This window comes from Sus scrofa, chromosome 7 (assembly GCF_000003025.6).
Source record: "Sus scrofa isolate TJ Tabasco breed Duroc chromosome 7, Sscrofa11.1, whole genome shotgun sequence".
NCBI classification, from domain to species: domain Eukaryota; kingdom Metazoa; phylum Chordata; class Mammalia; order Artiodactyla; family Suidae; genus Sus; species Sus scrofa.
In genome coordinates, this window is record NC_010449.5 from 3,610,080 (window position 1) to 3,618,419 (window position 8,340).

The following is an 8,340-nucleotide window of genomic DNA, read 5'->3' on the forward strand; positions in this document are numbered from 1 at the left end:
ATACTCTGCTCATTGTCAGCGCTAAAGACCTACATTTAATGCTGGCATATGGGCTGAACTGGACTTGGTGGTTTGAGGTTATAAAATAAACTCCCCTACATACCCAAGCTACTCTTCTGAGTTCTTCTCCACTGACTTTAGATGGAAGCATCCTTTTCTGGCTCCTCTCAGGTCATATGCGTGGCCCCTTCTTGGCGGGTGCTGCTAGAGCCTGAGTTTGGGGACCCCTGGAAGCAGAGCCTGAGACAGGGAGCAGTTACTTTAAATGGGAGGTGAGGAGTTCCCGTGATGGCTCGGCGGGTTAAAACCCCAACATAGTGTCCCTGAGGGTGCAGGCTCCATCCCTGGCCTCACTCAGCAGGTTAAGGATCTAGCATTGCCACAAGCTGTGTGTAGGTCAAAGACGTGCACTCAGATCCTGCGTTGCTATGGCTGTGGTGCAGGCCGGCAGCTGCAGCTCCAATTGACCCCTAGCCTGGGAGCTTCCATATGCCGCAGGTGTGGCCACAAAAAGAAAAAAAGGGGGGGAGGCGAAGTGGGACATGGTCGGGGGGGCAGCAGGCAGGGGAGATGGGAAAGGAGGGGACAGTGGGACAATGTGTACTCCCCAGTTATTTTGTTTCTTTAATTCTTAAGATTTATTGTAATGGTTGGTATGTTTTTTAAAATTCTTTGTGGGGTATGGTTGACTTACAATGTTGCGTTAGTTTCAGGGGGACGGCAGAGTGGATCAGTCATATTCCTACGCACATATCCCTTCCTTTTAGATCCGTTCCCATATAGGTCATTTCAGAATACTGAGAAGAGTTCCCTGTGCTCGACAGCAGGTCCTTGATGCTCACCTAGTCCAGATATGGTGGTGCAGGTATTATTCACAGAACAGAAACAGACTCAAAGATTTTGCCACCAAACATGGTGACCAAAGGGGGAACGTCGCGGGGAGAGAGGAATTGGTTGGTTGGGACTGACATACACCCAGTTTCCTTTGGTTTGTTTGTTTGTTTTAGGGCCACACCCACGGCATATGGAGGTTCCCGGCAGGGGTGAGGTTGGAGCTGCAGCTGCTGGCCTACACCACAGCCACAGCAATGCCGGTTCCTTAATCCACGGAGCGAGGCCAACCCACATGCTCATGGATACTAGTTGGGTTTGTTACTGCTGAGCCACAACGGGAACTCTGAAAACTTTCATTTTTAATTTTTTTGCTTTATTAGTATTGCTATTATTATTATTATTATTATTTTTGTTTGTTTGTTTAGGGCCACACCCACAGCATATGGAGGTTCCCAGGCTAGGGGTTGAATCAGAGCTGTAGCTGCCGGCTTGCACTGCAGCCACAGCAATGCCAGATCTGAGCCGTGTCTGCGACCTACACCACAGCTCATGGCCATGCTGGATCCTTAACCCACTGAGCGAGGCCAGGGATCGAACCTGCAACCTCATGGTTCCTAGTAGGATTTGTTTCTGCTGTGCCATGACGGGAACTCCAATTTTTTTGCTTTTTTTCTAAAACTCTGGTATTTTAAATAACTGTGATTAGTAACAAAAAAAAAAATAGAGTAAGCGGTGGACAAAATGGCTGGAAATCAGATGACTGAACCAGCTGCTGCTAGACACAGAAAAAACAAAGACAACACAAAAGAGTCCGTTTCTCTAGAGTCATATAAACTTAAAAAACAAATCTATGGCGTTCGTGGCTATTATGTCTGGAGGCAAAGAGGATGCTGGCTAGAAGGAGACAAAGTGAGGCTTCTGAGGTTCTCATTTGGGTGTTGTGTCATTTTATGAATATTTATCAAGCCTCACATTGAGAAATTATACATTTTTCAATAAAAGTTAATGAAAAGAGAGACAGAGAAGCTGCAGCAGCAGTGGCTGCGGGATTGAAGGCAGAAATAATTGCTGCGTTGGAAAATAAGAGTTTGGATGGCTTTTCCACATCCATCGCTCCCCGTGTAGTCCCAGCCAGCAGGCTCTCCTGCCTGGGTTAATGCACGGCCTCTGGCTTCTGTCCCCGGGTGTCTACTCTCAACACAGCCACGGAGGATCCATCTGAGGCTCAAGTTTACGGTGCCTCCGCTCTTCCAGCACCTCCACGGGCCTCCCGCCTGTCCCCAGATAAAGGCAGAGCTCTTCTGGCCCCTTCCCTTCCTGACCCCACCTCTCACGACTGGACCGCCTGATGCAGACACCGGGCCTCTTCCAGCCTTGACTGAACCAGGCCCACTTCAGGCCCTTGTCCTGGCCCTTCCTCCTGCCTGGGCCCTCTGGCACATCCAGGCTTGGTCCACACACCTGCTGCACTTGCCAGTGTGCTCTTCCTGACCCTCTGGTCCCCTCAGGCTGCTCAGCTTTCTGCCCCCACAGCTACTGCTTTGTAACATGATGGAGACTGTGCATTTCCGTTGTGTTCATAGTAGATCAGCTCTCTCCCCGGCAAGATTATACATTTCGTGAGGACAGGAGGGGTCTGTGTTCACCGATGGAGCCTCTACGTAGAACAGTGCTCGATCCAAAGAGATGCTCCATAAATATTTCTGTCATACCTTTTGATGATGCCGAAGCAGTCGGAGGAGACCTCCAACAAGAAATGGATAATTCCAAAGAGAACCTGGGCCAGATCTTAGATTTTTGTCTCTAAGTGCTCGTGTTTACAAGCTGTAATTAAATGTGTGTGCTGATGTCAATAAATCTATGCGTTCTCAATGGTCTGTTTCCAAACGCCACAGGAAACCGTCCCGTTCAGTTCAGCATCATGACGAGAGGTCTGGCCCTAAACAGAGCTGCGTCTGCTTCCTCTCCGCACATTCACCACGCAGAGGACCCTGAGGAAGCCGACGAACCTGCTGTGCCTCAGTTTCCCTGTCTGCTGGGGGGAATAATAGTGACTGCTATGTGAAATTAAAGACATGACGTGTATAAACCTGCAAACCCCTCGTGCATTCAGATCCTGTTTATTGAGTACCCGTTGTGTTCTAGGCGCTCTCCCAGCCACTGGGGGACACTGTTCATTCTTCACGAGGTGTTTCTAGAGAGCCGCTCGCTGTACGGGTAACGGCTTGCACTGTGGTCCTGCCCCGGAGCTCGCACTGTAGCGGAGGCAGAGTCACTGGACAAGACACAACAAGCAAACATCTGGCAAGTAGATGCCTGCAGGTGCTTTGGGAAAAATTCGAAGGAGGGAACAGGGGTAAGAGAGATGGCTGGGGGAGGGGCAAGGGGGTGGGGACGCGGCAAACTTCCCACTATGGAATCTTGACCTTGGTGATGCGTCATGACCATGGCCGAGCGCGTCCTCCAGGACCCAGCCCGGCCCTCCACGGATCACGTCTGCAGTGGTTGCAGGTGGTGCTTTGCTGTGGAGGGAGACGCTTTGAACTCTACGCCCTGCATGCCTGCCGGGTCACTGGACGCTGACTCAGTTTACAGACAGCTGTGCCCACACGGGCTCGGGGAAGGGGCCAGGCTTCTGTCTTACACCACGGATCTGGATCTCTTCCTTCTCCCGGGGAGGCCGTGACCAAGGCTGGGCGTTCCCAGGATGGGAGAGAGTGATTCTCCTGCCTATTTCTAAATCTGCACAATTTGAGAACCGGAGTAGACCCAGGTCCAGGGAGAATAGAACGCTCACTTGGTGAGTGGCGTAGAAGCACAGACTTTCTAGAAAAGGAAAACAATCCGTTATCTCCCCTGATGGATGTGACAGACAGTCTCTACTAAATATGGCATCAAATAAACCGAAGACAAATCTCCGTGCTGAGCTTCTGGTGCGGTCTGTGGCTCCCGTAAGAGAATCAGTGATAATGGAGAGAGAAATATTTGCCAAAACCAAAAGCGGGAGTCCTTTATTTAGTCATTAGCTGTGAGACTGGCAAGGTTAAGATTACTGTGCTGAAGAAACTCATTTCTTAAACACATAAATATCATCGCGCACAGAACCGAAAGGTTTGCTTTTAAACTGCTCATTTGAGAGAAGGAAAGGATGAGTTAAATACTCCTAGCTCTGATAAGGGATTGTTTGGGGAGAGATGGGAGCACTTCCATAGACAGAGACGCTGGGTGAGCACAGACCCCCTTCTGCCTGAGATTCCTTCTGGGAAATAAAGCAAAGCTTTCTACGTCAATACCATCTTCTCTCTTTGGAGTGATAATGTCTTTAGTGGCTGGAATTGCCATCAGGAAAACAGAGAAAGCCACCAAGTGACCTGGAGGAGGGCCAGGAGGAGGGGGAGGGACATCCGATTTAAATGACTTGTTTGGGGACTTCCCCTGGTGACTCAGTGGTGAGGAACCCAACCGGTATCCATGAGGGTGCCGGTTCGATCCCTGGCCTTGCTCAGTGAGTTGAGGATCTGGCTTTGCTGCGAGCTCGGGTGTAGGCTGCAGACACAGCTCAGATCTGGCGTTGCCGTGGCTGTGGCATAAGGCTGGCTATTTCGGCTCCAACATGACCCCTAGCCTGGGAGCTTCTATATGTCACAGGTGCAGCCCTAAAAAAAAAAAAAAAAGGGCAAAAAGTCTTGTTTTATTTTTCCTAAACAGCTATGCATATTCCTATTGCAAAAAGTAGAAATTGAAGGTAGGCAAAGGGAAAAAACTATCGATAATTCTCCTGAGAGGTCACCCCTGCTCACAGTGGAGCTGATATCTTTTTTTACGCCTTTCCAGTTTGTGTACACACATGTCTTGTCTTTTCCGGAAGTGAACGCATTCTGAATCCACTGAATACAGCCTCTCAGTGTCCCCGCAAAAACAGCAGGAATGGCGTCACTTTTTCTGACTCGGCCTTGGAAGTCAGGCTCCAGCCCAAGCCCACCCAGATTCCACAGGAGAAGCAGAAACCCTGCCTCCCGAAAGAAGTGTCGAGATGGGCAGCTTTTTTTTCTGATAATAGGCTTTCTTTTTTAGAGCCCTTGTAGGTTCACAGCCGCATTGAAGGGAAGCTACCGAGGTTTCCCATATACCCTTTGCCCCATAGCCTCTCCCACTATCCACAATCCCCCCGGCGTCTGTGCACTTGCTACAACTGATGAACCTGCTCTGACATGTCACCACCACCCAGAGTCCTGAGTGGACCTTGGGTTCCCTCTCGGTGTGGCACATTCTGTGGCTTCGGACAAACGTACAGTGACAGGCATCGGCCGTCCTCCGTCGTAGGATCGTGCTGAGTGGTTTCTCTGCTCTGAAAATCCTCTGTGCTCTGCCAGGTCAACCTGCCTCCCTCCCCCTTTTCATTACCCCCCCCATCTTTTTATCATCGCCATAACCTCGCCTTGTCTGGAATGTTATGTCATTGAAACCATATTGTGTGTAGCCTTTTGGGATTGGCTTCTTTCTCTTAGTAATATGCAGTGACATTTCCTGCATGTCTTTTGTGGCTTAATAGTTTATTTCCTTTTATTGCTCACTAATGCTCTGCTCTCTGGATGGGCCACGGATTATTTATCCATTCCCTGACTAGAGGACATCGTGGTTGCCTCCTAGTCTTACTGTTATGAGTAAAGCAGCTCTAGGCATCCACGTGTAGGTTTGCGGGCAGACGTACATTTTCATCTTCTTTGGGTAAATACCAAGGAGCACACCTGCAGGACTGTATGGTCAGAGTATGTTTAATTTTATAAGAAATCATTGAGTGGTCTTCCAACAGCGCTGTGCCATCCTGCATTTTCACCAGCAGTAAAGCTTTCTGTTGCTTGCAGCCATTCTTTAAAGTGTCCGCACTTTGGTACATGTATTCAGTGGAAGGCGCTTCAGCCACAAAAAAGAATGAAATAATGCCATTTGCAGCAACAAGGGTGGAGCTAGAGATGACCATACTGCGTGAAGTAAGTCAGACAGAAAAAGACAAATATCATATAGTATCACGTATGCGTGGAATCCAATAAAGTTGATACAAAGGAACTTATTTTTAAAAAGGGAAACAAACTCACAGATTTCAAAACCAATGTTACAGTTGCGGAAGGTGAAACCATTGGGGGGAGGGAGGAATTCAGACGGTGGGAATAACAGATACACACTCCTGTATAAAAGAGATGATTAACGAGAATGTACCTACAGCACAGGAAAGTGTACTCAATAGTTTGTAATAACCTATATGGGAAAAAAGAATGGCTCTGTTTACCCTTTGCTGTACACCTGACACTAAAATACCACATTGTAAGTCAACTCGACTTCAGTAAAATCAAATGCAAAACACGACCACACTCCACAAAGAGCGTGAGTCTCACAGAAGACCTTGGATACGTGAGGCTCAGAAGTGGACGGAAGGCGGGAGAAGAGAGTGTGGGTCTGGAATTCTGGAATCATCTTCCAGGAAACTATCGGCGTGAAGTGCGTTAGAGGACAATCTGCTGACTTGCTGTTTGGGGACATAAGGATTCCCCCTCAAACATCTTGGGCTCTGCTGCTCAGGCCCTCTGCCCCCGGGAAGCGTCCCAGGCAGGGGGTCTCCTCTTCTCCGCTGGGGACCCGAGGGGCAAGGGATGTGGGCTCGCGCAAAGCCGTCTGGCTCTGGCTGCGGGGAGGCCCCTCGGAGAGATGGGGAAGGGGCCGCTATTCGTGGCGAGCTCCTTGGACCACACGGGATGGTTTATGCTGTGGGGGTGGGGGATGTCTCATGACCCTCCGGCTGTGAGCTATCAGCCTGAAGTCCGCCAAGAGGGAGCTAGAACCAAGTTCACCTTCCTGGGCCATCCATGCCCTCACTGTGCCTGCGTAATGAAGCCCCAGGAAGGCTTCCTGACGCTGCGCTTGGGTCAGCGTCCCTGGCTGGGAGTGATTTTGTCCCATGGCCCCTGGGAGGCTGAGGGAGGCGTGTGTCAGGTCCCCTGACTCTGCCGTGTGTGTCTTCCTTTGTCTGGTTCTAATCTCCACCTGCAATAAACTGTAGTTGTGAGTAGAACCGTTTCCGGGGAGCTCTGAGTCCTTCTGGGGACCTAGGAAGCTGAGGTCTTTGGAAACCTCCTGAGCTTGGGGTGGGGGTGGGGTCAGAACCTAACCCTCGGACGTGACACCTTGACTGGCCCCCGGTAAGGCCCCCTCTGCCCTTCCTCTAGACCACAGAGAAGCTTCCACAGCAATGCGGGATCCTTAACCCACTGATCGAGGCCGGGGATCACACCTGTGTCCTCATGAATCCTAACTGGGTTCGTAACCCACCGAGCCACAACGGGGACTGTTCTGTGTTTTCAATGGTCTGCTGTCATCCAAGAAAAAGTCACCAGTGACTTATTGCCGGTGTCAAAGTTGTTTCTTGGAGGAAATAATAGGGTCCTTATTATTAATGTAAGTTAATACAATACCATAATAATGATCATATGCTTATTAAGTGTCTGACTACACAGAGACAAGTGTGTAACCTGCATTCTGTGTGGTGTGGGGGTGACTTTTTCATAGGGGAGCCCCTCTCTGCTTTTCTCGTGGCAGGGTCATTTTCGCTCATTCTCAGATGGCGTACGCACAAAATAAAGCCAAACTTTTCTATTTGTGCTTAGTCTGGCTTTTCAGATTAAACCAATCCTTAACATTGGCAAAGAGCCTGACAAGCATTTAGTATTAATTAATTCTTGGAAGTCTCTGGGGAGAAGGTAAGTATTCTTGGGAACGGACAAAATGAATGGGTTCATTAGGCAGGGAAACCGCTCACCTTGAAGCCGAGCCACTTGCGGGGCAGGAGCTGTCTGCTCGGGGGTGGCTGGGACCTAGACCCCCCCTTTCCCCCCCTGCTACCCCCAGGCTTGAAGGCAGGGTTGAACAAGGGCTCAGGGTGCCCTGTGGGTTTATCTCTTTTCTTTCCCTTTCACGGACAGCAGGCTTTTCAAAGTCCAGCCTCCCCCTTATTTAGAATATGAACTTGACCATGATTCTCTTAAGTCCCATGCGGGTGATCAAGAAGCGAGCCTGCAGGAGTCTGCAGCTGACCCAGTATCCACTTTGCTTGGGCGAAATGTCTGTCCTTTGCAACCTTCTACTTTCCCAGGTAATCATTTTATTATTTTAAACATCGGCGTCCTGACTTTTGCCTGGAAGTTGTTTGCTTGCATCTCTCTCGTTGTCCTCAAGCCGGAAACAGGCTGGAGGCGCCGATGGGGCAGAGATGGTGCCTCCGATGCCAGGCCATCTGAAGTGCCCCGCCCGCTGAGTGTGTCAGGGATTAGAACACGCGCCCTGCCAGCCTCGTCGTGGGTTTTTGTTGTTTCTTTTTTTTAATTTTTTTCTTTTCTAATTTTTCTTAGGGTTGACTTACTATATTCTGTCACTTTCTGCTGTTCAGCAAAGTGACCCGGTCGAACACGCACATGCGCTCTGCTTCTCACATTATCTTCTATCGTGTTCTATCAC